Below are 18875 nucleotides of genomic sequence, written 5' to 3'. Positions count from 1 at the left end.
CTCCATATCATATAACTCCTCTTTCAAGAGCAAGTCCAATGCTCCAGAATTATGTCTGAAGCAGATGAAGATTTGTATAGATAGTTACTTCATCTTGCTAGTATTCAATTTCCAAGCCTCAACAGTCTCTAAACATTTGTTCAAAATATTTATGGCTTGGCCAAAGTTGAGAATATAAAGCTGCCTATCATCAGCTCAACCCAAACTGATTAACACATACAGATGTTTTGTGTAAATGTTAAAGCAGCGGGGGGCTGGGAAGCATTGAGCTTCATGAGAATTACTACTGATACCATCCACTTAGAGATACTTTTGCTTCAGTGGTTCTGTTTCATTCTAAGATCAAACTCTTGCAGTTGATGCTGAATGATATTGTGTTATCAAACACTCATGAGAAGTCTAAAAGGACTATAAGGAATGTATCCCCCCATTCAGGTCTCAAAAAAAAAAGCATGTTTCCATCCCATGATTGAATCCAGACTGAAATGAATATAGATAGCCTACTTATTCAAGAGCACCATGTAACTAACACTCCATCCTTTCTTGTTGATAGTTATACCTAGACTTCTGTTTGCAAGTATAACAGACCCTGCAGATTTCCCTCTGCTCACTGCCTCCCCTTATTGGACACAGTTTTTAATTCGGTCTTTTTTGCTCTCCACTGCAGGGTACAGAAATGCGTCAATCTCAATCACATGAGCACCAAGAACTTAGCTTTACTATTTGCTCCCAGTCTCTTCCAGACAAATGGAAAAGGGGAACAAGAAGTCAAGGTGATAGAGGATTTGATTGACAACTATGTTCATATTTTTAATGTGAATCTGAGTCTCCTTCCCACTGTATCATTACATATTTGTTTTATGTGTATTTTACTGTAGCTTTTCTTTTACTCTAGATCGGTGAAGACCAGGTGTTACAAATGGACTTGGAGAACAGTTTGATTACTACCTGGCAGGATGTGAAGGTACTACAGTGCCTACTATCCTTCCCTTTTGTGTATTGCTTAGCAGATATATTGACAACATCAGAATAGAGTTGGAAGGGACCTTGTAGGTCATCTAGTCCAACTCCCCACCCAAGCAGGAGTCCCTACACCATTTCTGACAGATGGCAGTCCAGTCTCTTCTTGAAAGCTTCCAGTGATGAAGCTCCCACAACTTCTGAAGGCAAGCTGTTCCATTGGTTGATTGTTCTCACTGTCAGAAAATTTATCTTTATTTCCAGGTTGAATCCCTCCTTGTTCTGTTTCCATCCATTATTCCTTGTCTGGCCTTCAGGTGTTTTGGAAAATAACTTGACCCCTCTCTGGCAGCTCCTTAAATATTGGAACACTGCTATCATGTCTCCCCTGGTCCTTCTCTTCACTAGACCAGCCATGCCCAGTTCCTGCAACAGTTCATCATATGTTTTAGCCTCCACTCCCCTAATCATCTTGGTTGCTCTTCTCTGCATTCTTTCTAGAGTCTCAACATCTTTTTTATAGTATGGTGACCAAAACTGGATGCGGTATTCTAGGTGTGGTCTTACTTTATAGAGTGGTATTAGTACCTCACTTGATCTTAATTGTATCCCTCTGTTAATGCAATTTAGGGTTCCTTTGGCTTTTTTGGCTGCCGCTGCACACGGCTGGCTCATATTTAAATGGTTGTTCACTAAGACTCCAAAATCTCTTTCACAGTTACTGCTATTAAGCCTGGTTTCACCCAGTCTCTATGTGTACTTTTGGATTTTCTTGCCTAAGACTTTACTTTTCTCTACATTGAATTTCATTTTGTTAAATAAAACCCAGTGTTTAAGTCTGTCAAGATCCATCTGGATCTTGAACCTATCATCTAGGATGTTGACTATTCCTGCCAGCTTAGTATCATCCACAAATTTGGTAAATACCCCTTCTATTCCCTCATCTAAGTCATTTATGAAGATATTGAAGAGTACTGGGCCTAAGACAGTACTAACCCCACTGCTTACTTCCCTCCATGTAAATGTAGTACCAGTAAGAACTTCTCCTTGACTATTGTTTGTCAGCCAGTTACAAATCCATCTGATGGTGATGCTATCTATCCCACTTTTTTCTAGCTTACCAAGAAATCAGCTATCAGGGGCTAGTAACCAAAACCACTTTGTGTATATGCCCATGAGGACACTTTATTGCTGATTACTTATAATACAAGAAACTCACCCAATTGTCTACCTTCCCTTGGGAATTGGCAGATAAGGGTTTGAACTCAGATGTTTTCTCCCTGAACTGACTCCAGGCTGGAATGTATTTTTACTCCCATAGAGGAGCCTCTTCTTCTTCAGCAAGTGATTCTACCACACCAGTAATTAAATAAACATTTTCTTAAGACAGGGATAGTACACCTTTTCAATATTTATATGATCAAAGAATAGTAATGTCAAGTGCTGAGAAAATCAGGAGATTCAGACAGTTCAATTGAGTATAACGAATTATTGCAAGCTTAACTTCTGTGCAAGAATCTGACCAGCCTGCCATTAAGAGAAATGAGCGGAAGATAAGGGAGGCATCCAAGGTGGGCTGGACTTAGATCTCTTGTGGGTGCACAGGGATTCACAACTTATTATATATTTGACCCCTCCCTTGGGCTCAGCCTGGTCATCTCCTAGATCATCCATCCTTTCATCTTGGCCCCCCCTCCTCTTCCATGGGTTCTTCTATGCTGCTTTTCCATTCCAGCATTGTGCTTCAAAGTCTGAGTTCTCATGGGAACATGTCAGGGGCAGAAGGGAGACCATCTCAAAAGAATCCTCCTCACACTCCTCTGCAGCAGCTGGTGAGCCTGGTGGTGGTTGCTCTAATACAAACATCATTAGAGGTTCCCTCCCCTCCTCTTCCCAGGAATTGAAGGTCAGATGGGGAAGGCCCATCATAGGTGAGTCTCCCTCCTCCTTCAGGAAAATGCTGAGAGATTCCTCAGGCAAAACTGAGTGGTGTGCTGGTAGTTTGGTTGGCTTTGATTTGTCAGGGAAGTGCTGGTGGAACTGACAAACCAAATTGGGGACATGAACATACCATGCATTTTCCCAGGAGCAATCAGAAATCAGGTAGGCCTTCCAATGAATCAAGAAAAGAGGTCTTTGCCTCTTTTCCAAGAGTCGAAGATTTCTTCCATCTTGTATTCTGGTTCTCCCTCTACTATGACTGGTGGTAGTGGGTGTCACTGGGATCTTATTGTGCTTGGGGGGGTGGCATTTTTGACAAATAATGCTAAATGAAAGACTGGATGCACCTTCACTGAAGGGGGTAATGTAGGTGGAAGACCAAAGGTTGATTTGTTGGAAAACTTTGAAGGCACCCACAAACTTAGCATCTAGTTTCTTGGAAGGTCTTGAAGTGGCTAAGAACCTAGTAAAGAGCCAGACCTTGTCTCCTACTGCTATGGGTGGACCCTCCTGCCGATGTGCAAGTTGCTGTTTCAACAGGTCTTGGGCTGCAAGTTGCTCTTCTAATAAGCCACACACACACACACACACACACACACACACACACACACACACACATAAGGGAGAGACAGAGAGAGACAGAGAGACAGAGGGAGGGAGGGAGGGAGAGTGAGAGCATATGTGTGTTATGTATATGTATGTATATGGATAGATATATATTGTAAGGTCCTGCCTCACCAGTCTTCTCAAGAAAGCAGAACTCTTGAAATGAGCTCTCCCAGAGTTCTCAGGCAATTCTACAATAAAATCCATAGAGATCTCTCTCCAGGGTGCTGAAAGGTCTGCCACTCGCTGGAGTAGACCAGGGGTCTTTCTCTGCCTGCGCTTAGCAGCAGTGCAAATGGGACAGCTTGCTACATAGCTTTCTACATTCTTCTTCAATGAAGGCCACCAGAGTTGCTGCTTTAGTAACTGTAAAGTCTTCACAAACCCAAAGTGACCAGCTAATCTGGATTTGTGACAGGCTTGCATAATTTTCAATCTTTCCTTAGCTGGAACATACAGTTTGTCTCCCACCCAAGCTAACCCATCCTTTATTGTGCAGGTATGTTTATGGGTGCAAAACCACTCATCTATTTCCAATGCTTTTTTGAACTCTGTGATGATGTCTAAGGCGGAGGGGTCTTTCTTCACCTGGGTGCATGTGACAACTTTGGCTGCCAGCTGGGAAGCCAGGAGCATGGGCTTAATTATTTCCACTTTAGCACTGTTGTAGTGAGGTAGTCTGAACAAGGCATCTGCCAGAAAGTTTTTTCCCCCTGGTAGATACCTCAAAGTAAAATCAAACCATTGGAAATACTGTGCCCATCAGACCTGTTTTGGGAACATTTTCCTCGGGGTTTTGAGAGCTTCTAAGTTTTTATGGTGGGTCCATACCTGGAAGGGTATTTTATTCCCCTCCAGGAAATGTCTCCAAGTCAGGAGTGCCCACCTGACTGCAAAAGACTCTTTCTCCCATATCACCCACCTTTGTTCAGTTTCAGTTATTTTTTTAGAGGTGTACATGTATGGTTGCAATTTGCCTTCTTCATTTTCTTTGAGTAGGACTGCTCCAACTGCCATGTCACTGGCATTGGCTTGAATTACAAACAGTTTCTCTGGATCCGGGTGTTTTAACACTGGTTCAGCCGAAAAAAGTCTTTTCAGTTTTGTTGTTTGGTATTCCATAGACCATTTTAGTGGCTGGCTGGGTTTCAGCTTATCTATCGCTTTGGTTTTCAATAAGTTAGTAATTGGAAGCACTATCTGGGCAAAAGAAGGGATGAATTGCCTATAGAAGTTGACAAAGCCCAGGAAGTTCTGCAACTCCCACTCTGACTTTTGTGGGATCCATTTCCACTCCTTGGTGGGAGAGTCGGTATCCCAAGTAATCTATTTTGTCTTGGTGGAATTCACACTTGGATAGTTTGGCAAACAACGTAGCTGATCTTAGCTTTTTCAAGACCTCCTGCACTAATTTCACATGTTCAGCCTTAGTTTCAGTATAAATCAATATGTCATTAAGATAAACCAAAACCCCCTTGTACAAGTGCTCATGCAGTACTTCATTAATCAGCTGCATGAAAATGGCCGGAGCACCTTGGAGTCCAAACAGCAAAACTTTGAACTGAAAACACCCCAACGGGCAGTTAAATGATGTTTTCCATTCATCTCGCTCCCAAATTCAAATCTGGTAATAAGCCTCCCTTAAATCTAATTTGAAAAAAAAATCCTGCCCTTTTCCAAGTGGGCCAGCATGTCCTTCATCAGAGGTAGGGGTACACATTTTCCTTGCAAATAGCATTCAAATTTCTATAGTCCATGCATAGACATAGCAAGCTGTCTTTTTTCTCTCGGAACAGTACTGGGGTGGCCACCTTGGGTCTGGCAGGTTTGATTAAGCTGCACCTGAGGTTTTTGTCTATGAATTTGTGCAGTTCATCCAGCTCCCGAAGGGTCATCTTGTATATTTTTGGCTTAGGTAATTTAGCCCCTGGTAGAATCTCAATGGCACAGTCTGTGAGTCTATGAGGGGAGTTCATCCGAAGCCGCTTCGCTAAACATATCCACTAAATTTTGGTACTCCCTGGGAATGCCCAGTAAGGGTCTGTTTGTTGTGGCAGCAGCTACTTCCTCACAGTGTGACATTCCTGCCTTGTAAGGCTTCTCCATCTGAGCCAGTTCACCATTAGGGAATCAGAGGGTCTCCTCGGTCCAATCCACCCTCAGGTTCCATGTCTTTAGCCAGGTTAATCCCAAAACTAGAGGCCACTCCATTCCTGGCATCATTATGAAAGCAATGGTTTCGGAGTGGTTTGCCATTGTGAGCTCCAGCAGTTCAGTAGCGCACATGGCTAGAGTGCCTCCCACGATGGACCTGTTAAGTTGGCAAAAAGAAACTGGAGTTTTTAATGTCCTCAGTTGGATTCCCAATCTTCCAAGTAAAGCAGGGCTTATTAGGTTCCTCATGCATCCCGAGTCCAACAATGCCTTACTTCTTACTTTTCTTCCCATTAGTGGGATTAATAGTTCTATGGGGATTAAAATGGGTTTGACAGTCCCACTTACCAACTGGTCATCATAGTCACTCCCTGAGTCGTCAGGTTCTTCTGCCAGAGGGGTCAGAGTTTTCGGCACTAGAGGCAACTCTGGCGGGAACTACATGACCGTGCGTCTCTTTAAAGCGGTGTCCCTGGGGCACTGTGGTGGTTTTGCAGGCCTTCCCAAGGTTTGCTTCTCTCCCTGTCAGGCAGGACCTTTGCACAACAATCAGCCACGCAATGGCCATCCTTTCCGCAGTTGAATCAGGTGGTCGAGCATGGCAGGGCAGAGCAAGGTTTAGCTGTCTTCCTTCTCCATTTGGGTGGGGACCTCCTCCAGATGTGACTCGCATGGTACTGGTTACGGGCTTGGTCGATTTCAGCTTCCTCAGCCAAAATGTACCAGTCACGCAGGCAGACTGGGGCTCCATGGGCTATGCAGGCATTATACAGCTCATCATTGAGCCTATCCTTGAACCAGCTCACCAGTATTTCCTCTGACTAATCCACATGGCAAGCCAGGTCATAGAATTCCTCAATTCACCAGTCGGCGTCCTTTCCTGACATATCTGATGTGATCTCTGGCCTTTCAGCTGGCTAGGGGGTCCTCAAATCTCCATCTCAGGGCTGTCATAAAACGGTTGAAGTTTTGATGTTCTGGGGCATCTGCATTGTGGATGGTCACCATCCAGCACACAACTGCCCTTTCTAGGGACAAGGTGACAACCCTGACTTTGACTCCTTCTGTGGGGAGGTCCCTCCCATACATGTAGGTTAGTACATGCTCAAGAAAAAAACCTAGTTGTTGGCGGTCCCCATTGAACTTGATACCCATGAGGGTGCCTTTCACTCTAGTGGGAGAAGCCTCCTCCTGCTGAACCGCAAGCCATGCCCTGTGTCATGGTCCCTCCAAGCCAAATTTTCTGGGGTGACAGTAGATTTTCCAGTGGCTTCTGTGTTATCAGCAGACATTCCTGGGATTGGGGACTCCCCCCATTCACCGGTAGTTTCCTCTCACACTTTGTCCTTGCCCACAGCGCCGAGGTGCTTTGGATCCACATGCCATGGATGGCTTCTCTCAGGAGTTGGTTGGATCAGCCTGGAGCCTCCTTCAATTCATCATTGTTGTAGAAGTTCTCCAGCTTGCGCTTCCAGCCTTGCTGGTGGCTCCCATGGGTGAAGGTGACTCCCTTGGTTCTGCCATCCCAGCCTCCTTTCTTTCTGATGCTGATGGACCACCTCAGTTTTGTAGAGCTACTAGAGGCAATGTTCTCCTCAGCCCAGGCACTTAGGGTCTCCTCCTGCTGGGTTTTTGTTGAGGTTCCTCCCTAGCATTCAGCATCTTCTTGATCACTGCCCTGGGTAGACATCATATGTACGGTCCCCATAGTAGGGTTGTTGCCTCTCCAGGTTGACCAGTTTGCACTTCCTGCCTAATGTAAGGTCCTGCCTTGCCAGTCTTCTCAAGAAAGCAGAACTCTTGAAATGAAATCCATTTCAAAAGGAAACTTTTATTGGAAGATTGTGACAGCTAGAGATGTAGGCAGGACATGACTTTTCCCACCTGAAATGTTAGATTAAACCATTACAGACAGAGCCCCTCCCAAAGTCCAATACATCATTGAGCCAATCCCAGTGTATGAAAATGTTATGAGAAACTCTGGCCAAGTAGGTAATAAATGCCAATCTCCCAGGCAACGCTGCTGTACCTCTTCAGAGATGAGGCATATTCCATTCCCCCTCCCAAGGTCCCAAAAGTTACAGCAAAGCAAAGCAAGAAATAGAAACAGAAACCCCATACAGAGATCCCCCTAAGCCTCCCCCTCCCACCAGAATGTCAGCATTCCTATAGAAATTATGGGACCTGACATATACTTTCTTTTGAGAGCAGACAACAGAATTTCATTTTTAATGTGCCAGTGTACTCACTGTAACAGAAAGGTTATCTTAATTTTAATTTTATTGTAAGAAAAGTCTGCAAGTGGCAGCGACAATGGCCAGTTGTCTTGGTTGTAGTACCTGTTGGAGGAGCTGGTTAGTCTTCTCAGATTCTCCATTCATGGATGGGTGATGGTCTAAGTAGAGGTTGATGTTGATATGGTAACTGAAAAAGTGCGCTCCACAATCTAGATTGGAATTGCACCCGTCTATCTGACACAAGTGCAGGGGGGTGGGGCTGACTTCACAGTGTTATGACGTATTTCACAAAAGCTCCATGGGGTCATTGAAATCCCAGCTGCTGGGTGGACCTATCTGGTCCTAAATCACCTTGAAGGGGTGATAAACAAGGGTAGCACACTCTGTTGGTCTCAGGGAGTCTGCAACTCCCTGATCGATCCAGAGATAGCTTCCTAAACTGATAGCTGGGAAGGTGGCTGGTGCGAGCCACTATGAAGCTGGAGCAGTCACCAGAAGAGTGAGAAGATGGAAGGTGTGAACAATCTGGGTGAGATACTGTTACTAAAGGACTTTTAAGTGTTTTTAAAATAAAACTCCCCCCCCCCCCCAAAAAGAAGGAAATTGGCATCAGGGCTCTAGAAAAGAAGGTTCATGGAAGAAGACTGTTGTCTCTCCCTCTCTCTTGTAAGAGAACATCTCCATCAGCTACAACTGATGCATCTGTATGGAGTCTGGACTATAAATCTCTTGGATGTATTCCGGTACTGAAGCAGGGGCTGGCAAGCAAAAAGTTTTAACTCTTTGAAGGCTGATTGGTGTGTCCAAGCAAATGTAACTCCTTTCTTAGTCAGTTGAGTCAATAGTTTCACTTTATGAGCAAAGCATGGTATAAATTTCCTGTAGAAGCTAGCAAAGCCCAGGAAGCATTTGACAACTTAGCTGTGCGAGGGACTTGCCAGTCAAGTACAGCTTGGACCTTCTGGGGGTCAATCTGGAAGCCTCTTGTGGAAATACAGTAGACCAAGAAGTCTAACTGTTGCAAATCAAAGAAACATTTTTCTGGCCTGGTCTGTGTGCTGAGCCTCATTCTCAGAGTAGATTAAAATATCATCTAAATATAAAATCACAAATTTATCTATCAAAAATTTGGTTCATGAATCTGGAAAATACAGCTTTGTACAGACCAAAAGGCAGCACTGTTATTCATATTTGCCATATCTGGTGTCAAAGGTGGTTAAGCATTCATGGCCTTCTTTTATTCAAATAAGATTGTAAGCATTGCAGAGATCTAGTTTTGTAAAAATTCTTATTTTTTGTAGTCTCTAATAGGTCTGGAATTATTGGCAATGGATAGCGGTCTCTTACTATGATAGAATTCAAGGCTTTGTAATCATGCACCTGTCAGGGTTCTGACCAATGCCCTAATAAAAGCAGGAGCCTCAAGCCATTTTTCAAGAAAAATCCAGTTGTTTATTAGGAACGTCATGTCAGCACAAACAAAGTGAAGCCAGCTCTGATTTCACCCAGTTCACGCCTTGCCTCTGACCCTGTTTTCCCCTGCCCCCAAGGTGTCACCAGTCACATTCCCCAATGAAGCAATTTCATGGGTTGTAGAAGTCATTCCCTTTGGCCATTGCAGGTCTCCGTTGAAATGGTCTTGACTTCGGCCAGCTAGGATGTGTTTTGTTTTGACTGAGGTGCAAATTCCTTGGTGCAGCTGTGAGATGCAATTTCCCATCCCCCTGCCTATGGCAATTCAGTAGCGGGTCAGGAAAGCTTCGTGAGTTGACATTCAGCTTCCCTCACTTCCTGAAGGCAACCTGTGCAAAGGAAAAACAATTTGAGTACAGATGTATCTTTTAGGGGTGTGATTCCCCCCACCCCGGCTTGGTTAGATTCCTTTCATGGAACTTGGCTATGAGGCAATCAGCTTGGATGTTTCTGCTCTTTACCCAGGATGCCTCTGATAGACGATAGCCCCCCGCCCCAATTGATTAAGTATTGGAGTTGCCCCCTGTGACACCTAGAGTCGAGGATACATTGCACCTCATAATGGGTTTGGCCCCCTATGACCACTGTATCTGGGGGCTCACAGGGTGGTGGTCTCAGGGTCGACCTGACCAAAGGTTTTAAGAGGCTGCTGTAGAGTACCAGGTGTATTTTCCCCAGCAGTCAGGGTAGTTTCAATTGCACCATGATCAGGTTGATAATCTTTACTATGGGGAATGGCCCCGTGAATTTAGGACCCAGCGTCTTGCTGGGGAGTTTAAACCTTAAGTATTGTTCTGACCTAGGCTTCCTTAGAAATTAAACAGCACAAACTTAGTCCCGGTAAACCTCTTTAATTCATATGGCTGTAAATTACTTTCATTTACAATCTGCAAGGTTTGATAAACAGTCTTTCAGAGGAAGGTTATCAAAACCCACCTATCTCATGTGGAACGCTGCCAAAGAGCTAATTTCCAGATGCAGGGCAAGGCCAAACTTGGCACAGAGTCACAAACAGAATTTTCAAATCTTGAATCGGCCAGATGAACTAATTGCTTCCTGCAAAAGCTCATGTCCCGTTCGCTTCTCTTTTATGTCTTATGGGAGGGGCCAATCATCACCAAGCCTTACTCCCAAGTCGACCCTGTTTCCTTAATTGTTCCTGTCTCCTGGCAGCTCTGTGCATGCGCACACTGGGAACAAGCTCACGTTGTTCTTCTGCCTTGCTGATGTGAGACTCCAGAGACTCCAGAGGCAGCAAAGAACTATCAGATGGCCTTGGCCCCCTCTCTGCCTCTGGCTCAGAGCCATCGTCCGAACCTTCCCCAGACTCCAGGACTAGCCCACGTTTCTCCCCAACCTCCTCACTGTCCGAATCTGCTGCCAGCTCTGCTGGCTGCTGGTGGGCCACGACAAGTATTTTGTGGAGAGGTAGACCTTCTCCCCCAACTGGAATGGCCATTGTGGGGCTCAGTGTTTGTCTGTCTGTTGCTTATAAGTCTGTGCCGCTTTAGCTAGCGCTTTCTTGATGTTTTCCTATGCCACTTTTAGCATTAACAGCCAATCTGTTAACCTGACTGAGGAGGGAGGTTCCCTTAGGTATTCCGTCATTGGGACGAAGTCCATACTGCTTACTACCTTGAAAGGGTTAATCCCGTGCTACTGTGAACAGCATTATTGTAAGCAACCTCTGTGAATGGTAGAAGGTCCCGCCTAATTGGACTGTTGGTAGTTCACGTAGCATCTTAGGTACTGTTCTACCATGGCGTTAAGTCTCTCCACCCCGCCATTGGTGCTCAGATGAAAGGCCAAGCTAAAGCCCTGGGATGACCCAATGGATCGCAAAAACTCCCTCCAAAACTTGGAAGGTCTGTGAACTGGACCCCTCTGTCTGAGATGATTCTGCGCAGTATTCCATGCAGGCAGTAGATGTTCTTCAGGAAGAGTTTGGCTAGCTAGTGGGCTGAGGGTAGTCCGCTGCAGGATATGAAGTGTGCCTGCTTGGAGAATAAATCAATCACAGTCTAAATCACTGTGTTCCTCCTGCACTTTGGCAACTCAACTATAAAGTCCATTGCAATTTCCACCCATGCCCTCATTGGCTCTGCCACCTGTTGCAGCATCCTTGGGGGGGGGGGTTTCCTGGTCTCTTTTTCATGGTGGCACAGATGGTGCAGCTTTTTATTTAACTGTCCACATCTTTCTTCATGCTGGGTCACCAGAATTGTCTCCTCACTAAGTGTAAAGTTTTTAAGAATCCAAAGTAGCCTGCTGATTTAACATCATGGCTTCTCCAGAGAATTGAGGTAGGTAGGGACTCGGGGATGTAGAGTTTCACCCCCTTCCATGTTAGGTCCTCCCTTTTTGTCAAGATGTGTTGGTTGTCATGGAATCAAGAGTCTGCTTCCAGTTCGGTTTTGAGTTTCATGGTTAGATTGCTTGCACTTGGCCTTACCGGTTGCAGCATTGTTGGCAAGTGGTTACTTGGGCTGTGGCTTGGATAACGGGAATGATGGCATCTACTACCTCCTCCTTCCCACATTTGTATTGAGGCATTCAGGAGAGGGTGATAGCTAGGAAATTCCTCCCCCCTTGGATGTATTTTAGCACAAAGTTGAAGTGGTTGAAGTATTGAGCCCAGCAGATTTGTTTGGATGACAGTTTCCACAGGGTCCTAAGGGCCTCCAGATTCTTATGGTCAGTCCAGACTTCAAAGGGTTTCTCCCCCCTTTCCAAAAGCTGGCACCAGGTTAGTAGTGCCCATCTTACTGCAAAAGCCTCTTTTCCCATGCTTCCCATCGTCTTTCCATGTCAGTGAGTTTACGGGAGGTGTAGGCACAAGGTTGTAGTTTTCCCTGGCAATTTCTTTGGAGTAAAACAGCTCCCACTGCCACTTTGCTGGCATCTTCTTGGATGACGAAGGGTTGTTCGGGGTCAGGATGTTTCAATACAGGTTCTTTTGCAAAAAGCTCTTTTAATGTTTCAAATGCCTTTTGGCAAGTTAGGTCCCACTGTAGGGGTTGCCCCAGGTGGGGCTTTGTCCCTGGGCTCCCTGTCTTTAGGAGGTCTATCATGGGTTTGGCAATTTGACAAAGGAAGAAATGAATTGTCTGAAAAGTTTGCGAATCCCAGGAAAATATGTATGTCTGCAGGTGCGAGGGGGCTGCCATTCTAGGAAAGCTTGTACTTTGGCTGGGTCCATCTCTATCCCCTCATTCAACACTCGGTAATGTACATAGTCTAGCCGCGAGTGATGAAATTCACATTTTGACAGCTTGATGTATAGGTTTACTGCTTTTCAAGCACCTGGCGGACTAGGGGTATGTGGTCCTCTATGGTCTCAGTAAAGATGAGGATGTTGTTCAGGTAGAAAAGACCCTCTTATAGAGGTACTCATGCAGTACTTCATTTAATTTTTTTTTCCACCTCCGGAAGTGGCTTCTGGGGATTTTAACTCTTTTTTAAAAAATTGTTTTTTTTCCCAATTTTTTTTTTATTTTTCAAAACACAAAACATAAAATACATCTTTTTAGAGCAGGTGCTTGTTCCGTCATATAATAAGTACAATTATTAAGATTCCCACAATCAATTTTGTACCCATTTTTATCCAATTACATCTTTTTTTTAAAAAAAAGAAAGAAAAAAATCTTATTCTAAACATTTATCATTCAATTATTTCGCCCAACATTCTAAACTATAAACACCATTCTAAATCTCTATCATTTTAAACAATCAATATTTCATATACATTTCTCAATTTAAGACCCATTACGCCAAATCTATATTTCACCTCTTCTTGATCACAACTAATATCCAAATCTTATCAAAAATTTATTTCCCCTTTCTCTTAGAATTTTTACAAAATCAATCAACATTTCGCTCTGTAGTTTATTACTTCCAAAGTATTTTATTTTGATTTAGTTACTCCATAGTTATTCTCTTACACTATTAAAATTATTTTGGCTAATTCATAGTTTATATAACTCCAATCTGATTATTTAACTGGTTCACAGTTATATTATTATTCTCCTGTAAAGTTTCTTCCACTTCCTCCTAATTTTATTTTTTAGCTGATTCACATCTTGATCTGCTGCTTTCCAGCAAGGCTTACCTCCACTCCTGACCTTACATTATTTTGGCTGGTTCACAGTATGATTTTAACTACACACCAACCTTATCTCCTTTACTCCTCCTATATTTATTTTATAACTGGTTTGCAACTTAAATAGTTGCTTTCCAGCAGTGCTTTCCTCCGCTCCCACCTTTATTTTTAACTGGTTCACAATTATATTTCAATTGATCCCCAGGTATAGTTTCCTCCACTCCTACCTTTTTATTTTTAACTGGTTCACAGTTCATATAAACTGTTACCCAGCAATTGTTTTTATTCAATGTTTACATTTTTTAAATCTTAAAAGTTACACTTTTACAGTTTTCCAATACCGGCATTTTTAGTAATATCCAATTTATCTTTCAGCCAACTATATACATACACATTTTGTTTGTTACATACTTATTCATATAATTAATACATTTTATATACATACCTACTACACATTAAATATAACATTTCATTATAATATCATCTCTTTTGCTATACACTATCCATTAATTTTAGATTCCTTTTCCAGCCAATCATACCATCTGTTCCATGTTTCATAATAAATTGTTTCCTCTCTGTCCTTAAGTTCCATCATTAATTTGTCTGCTTCTGCACACTCCAGCACCTTTTTTATAATCATCGTGTTTGTTGGAGCATGTTGTTGTTTCCAGTTTTGGACAAATGAGATTCTAGTGGCTGTAATTATGTGGAGTATGAGGTATTGAATTTCTTCAGTCATTTTTTGTTTTATAATCCCTAACAAAAATAATTCAGGATTCATATCAATTTTTTTCCCAGTCATTTCCTCCAATTTTTTTTTAAATTTTAAGCCAATATTCTCTTGCTTTGGGACATGTCCACCACATGTTGTAGTATGTCCCTTGTGAATAATTACATTTCCAACAGTGCGGTGGATTGTTTGGAGACATCTTGGCCAATCTCACCGGGGGTAAATGCCACCTATAAAACATTTTATAAATATTTTCTTTGTAGGTGGCTGACAACTTCATTTTATAATTGGTGATCTGTCCCCATCCATACACACACACACAAACACAGCCAGCCGAGGGTTAAGGAAGCACTTGGCACACACCCAGGTCTTTATCTCCAACTTGGCAGCGATATACACACCATCTGCCAAGTGCTTTTATTTCCATAGAAACAGAAAGATAATATACTCAGTGTACAAGAGTCCAACAGAATTAATATTCCTCTCAACAGTTTCGGACGAGGCTTTAGTGACTATCCAAGGTTTATTTTTGTTCGTCACAGGGATCACTGGCCACCACCCTCTATTATATAGTCTCTGGGGTGTGGTCCAGTGACTCAGTTCTAATCCCTAGCACGCCTCCTGAGCTGCTGCAATCGTTTATCATGCCTTCGGAGGCGTGCATCCAGGAATGACGTCTCTCCCTCACTCTCATCCGAGACACCTGTCATCTCCTCTCCCTCGGCCGGCTCCTGAGACAGTGCCATAGGGGAGGGGCCTGGAGAGGGAGGCCTGGCTGACTCCTCTTCCTCATGCTCGGAGTTTTCTTCCTCCGATGGGACAGGCTCAGAGGGCGGGGCCACAACAATTTGTTCCCCATATTTTTTCCCAGTAGTCCAATTCTATGTTGTATCCAAAATTTTTCATCCAAATTATCATTGTTTCCTTCACTGTTTCCTCTTCCATTTTAAATTTGAGGAGACAGTTATACGTTTTGGTAATTATCTTTTCATCTGTCTCTGTTAATATTTTATCTATTTCTTGTTGTCCATTTTGAAAACCATATAATTCTAAGTCTTTTTTGTATTTTGTTTGGATCTGTAAATAATCAATTTTAATTCCTTCTTCTAATAGTTCTTGTTTGGATTTCATATTTCCTTGTCCATTTAGCAACTCTTTATAGGTTACTATTTTGTTTAAGTCAATTAAATTGGGGTAGACCAAGGCTTCCATCATCGATATCCATCTTGGTACTTTTGTGTAAAAATTTCTTTTAATCTTCATCCAAATTTCTAGCAATACTTCTCTCACCTGATGTCTTTGGAAATATGTGTGGGCTTTATTCTTTCCCTCCCAAATAAAGGCATGCCAACCAGGGGTGAAATGTTCTCAGTTCGGACCAGATCGCCCGATCCGGTAGTGATGGAGGCGGGTGGTTCGGAGAACCGGTAGCAAAAATCCCTGCCCCCCCCCCCATTGCCCAGCTGAGCTGCACAATCATCAGAGGCTTTTTAAAATTATTTTTAAAAGCATTTTTTCTACAAACTCTTTGGCCAAAAAAAATGCTTTTAAAAGTAAAAAAAAAAAAAGCCGCTGATGATTGCGCAGCTCAGCTGGGATCATCAGAGGCTTTTAAAAACATTTTTTCTACAACCTCTTCGGCCGAAGAAGTTATAGAAAAAATGTTTTTAAAAGGAAAAGAAGCCTCTGACGATCAGGCAAATCAGCTGGGATCATCAGAGGCTTTTTTTAAAAAAAGAAAGCCTCTGCTGATCAGGCAAGTCAGCTGGGATTGTCAGAGGCTTGTAAAAGCATTTTTTTAATAACCTCTTCAGCTGAAGAGGTTGTAGAAAAAATGGTTTTAACAGTAAAAAAAAAAAAGTTGGCCACGCCCACTCAGTCATATTACCCACCACCACCAAGCCACGCCCACAGAACTGGTAGTAACAAATTTTATATTTCACCACTGATGCCAACCCCTCTGTAAATCATGCCCTTCAATCGTTAGAATTCTTCCATTTTTTAAATTTATCCATTCTTTGAACCATGATATTAGTGCAGCCTGATGGTAAAGTTTCCAGTCTGGGAGACCAAAGCCACCCTTATTTCTAGAGTCTTGTAAGAGTTTTAATTTAATTCTGGGCTTTTCCCCCAACCATATAAACTTACTAATCGTTTTATTCAATTTTTTGAAAAAGTTTTTCCCCAATTTTATAGGTACTGTTGAAATAAATATAAGATTTTTGGTAGGATATTCATCTTTATAGTAGCAATTCTTCCAATCAATGTTATTTGTAATTTTGCCCAACTCTCTAAATCTTTTTGAATTTGCTGCAGTAGCTTCAAATAATTATCTTCCTTTATTGAAGATATTCTTGCCATTATCCAAATACCCAGATACTTCACTTTTTTTACAATTTGAATTCTTAATTTCTTCTCTAATTTCTTATTTTGGCCTTTCGTAAGATTTTTGGTGAGTATCTTCGTTTTATTTTTTTTTATTTTTAAGACCGCGATTATGCCAAATTTTTCTGTTTCCTGTAGTAGGACTTCTCCTGTCTCCAAGGAGTCCTCTATTATAAACACCATATGATCCGCAAAGGCCTATGTTATATATTCCTCTTTCTTAATTTTTAACCCTTTTAATTTCTTGTTTCCCCTTATCTGAGCCAATAGAACTTTTAATGAAAGAATGAGCACTTCATTTATTAACTGCATAAACTCTGCTGGGGGGCCCTGCAGCCCGAAAGGCATTACTTTGAATTGAAAGCTTCCTAGGGAGCAGTTGAAAGCTGCTTTCCATTCACCTCCCTCGTTGATTCAGACTCAGTAATATGCTTCTCTGAGGTCTAGTTTAGTAAAGACCTTTCTTTGGCTAGGTGGAACAACATGTCCTTCATGAGAGGGAGGGGGTATAGGTTGTGCACACACACGCTGTTAATCCCATGAAATCCATGCATAATTTCATAGTCCCACCTTTTTTTTCTTTAAATAGGACTGGGCTTGCAATTTGTGGCTTGGTCGGCTCAATGAACCCTCTTGCTAGGTTTTTGTCTATTTATTTGCACATTTCTTGCATTTCCCAAGGCGCCATGGCATACAGTTTGAGTTTGGGAAGCTTAGCCCCGGGGATTACTTTGATGGCACAGTCCGTTGCGCAGTGGGGGGGGTAGGACATTGCATTCGGTTTCACTGAACACTTCAGTGAAGTTCTAATATTCTCCAGGGATCCGTTCAGCCTCTGGGGTTTGCTCAGAGGTAGCTGCCAGTTGTTTTGGTGGCGCTCTAGGGGGGGATTCCTGTGTGGGTGATGCCTCTATTTGCTGGTGCGAAGGGGGTTGCTAATCTCAGCCTCCGGTTGCCTCCTTGCCACCAGATGGTCGGGCCTCACTTGTCTAGCCAAGAGAGCCCTAGTATGACAGTCTCTGTCATTTTTGGAGCTATTACGAATTGAATTGATTCCCAGCAGTCCACTAGCTCTAGCCTCACTGGTTCAGTCAGGTGGGTGGCATGGATTCCCCGCAATAGGGACCCGTTGTCCTGTTTGAATTTAATTGGGTGGGCCAATTTCTTCATTCTGATCCCTAATTTCAAGACCATGGGTAAATTAATCAAACATCTAGTGCAACCTGAGTCTATTATGGCTTCAAAAGTGCCCTGGGTCCCTGTTTTTGGGGCTGTGAGATGTATCAGGAAGACGAAAGGGTGAATAGGTTCACTCACCATCAGGTCGTTTCCCCCCTCATCCTCACTGTCATAGGGTTCCGGTGATTGGTCGTTGTTAGCTGAAGTTCCCCCCCTTTGGCTGGGTGGGGAGGGACCTCTACAGCCTGGAGGGCGTTTTGGGATTTGTGAGCGGCATGCCTGGGGTCTCATTCAGGTTGCGCCCTGGGTGGTGGCTCTGGCTTGGGTTTTGGAGCTGGAGTTGCACAGTGGCCTATCCCTCTGCATTTGTAGCATTTCAACTGGCCTCGGGGGAGGGTTGGTCTTGGGGCCAGCTGAGTTACTGCAGCATCCCATCAGCTGGGTGGTCTCCAATCTGGTTGTCCTCTCTCTCTGGGACCCGGTTGCCTCTGCATGTCATTTGTGCACAAACCTCAGTTTTCTCTCTACAGCTCTCACAGGCTGGCGATATCATCTTGGAAGTATATCTGGAGCAGAGGAATCCTGACTATTGTGTTACTCTTAAGGTAAGCAATGGAGTGTCTTTGTGCAAATTGCCCAAGGGCACTCTTGGATGGAGAAAAGAGGTTCACAACTATCACTAAGGCATCACTGATTTTTATGACAAAAAGGTATTAATATATACACTGTACAATGGATTGACTGAAAATTAGAATTCTATTTCTTAATTACCCTACAGGTTTCTCCCAAAATGAGAGCAGAAGAACTAACAAATCAAGTGCTTAAGATGAGAAATGTAACAGCTAGCCGAGATCTTTGGCTGACCTTTGAAGTTTTAGAAAATGGAGAGCTAGGTCAGTAAAAACACTTTGTTTCTTTTTTCTCTGTATAAAGTTAAGGCTGTATGATTATCGCATATTTTATTTTTAAAGCAGCCCTTTTCCCTTCCCACCCTGCACTAGGCTAGCTAGCACTGAGGGAGTGGGAGCAGCTCTCTGCCGGTTTGAAATCTGAGCTAAGATTACTGGCAGGGAGGAAAATGGGCTGCCTTTGCTGGTGAATTAAGCTTTTC

At 43.1% G+C, this 18875-nt stretch overlaps 1 non-coding gene across 1 annotated transcript; it reads left to right on the top strand.

Moving 5' to 3' along the window:
• The first annotated feature begins 895 nt into the window (after positions 1-895).
• On the top strand, positions 896-18657 carry LOC117660689 (uncharacterized). Its single transcript, XR_015733538.1, has 3 exons — positions 896-964; positions 18295-18369; positions 18543-18657. It is a non-coding gene; the product is annotated as an uncharacterized LOC117660689 (transcript).
• Positions 18658-18875: the final 218 nt, after the last annotated feature.

Source organism: Pantherophis guttatus, chromosome 3, assembly GCF_059756535.1.
Source record: "Pantherophis guttatus breed Tessera chromosome 3, ASM5975653v1, whole genome shotgun sequence".
Lineage (NCBI taxonomy): Eukaryota > Metazoa > Chordata > Lepidosauria > Squamata > Colubridae > Pantherophis > Pantherophis guttatus.
Note: the sequence above shows the minus strand (reverse complement) of the source record. Positions and strands in the feature narration are given on the sequence as shown.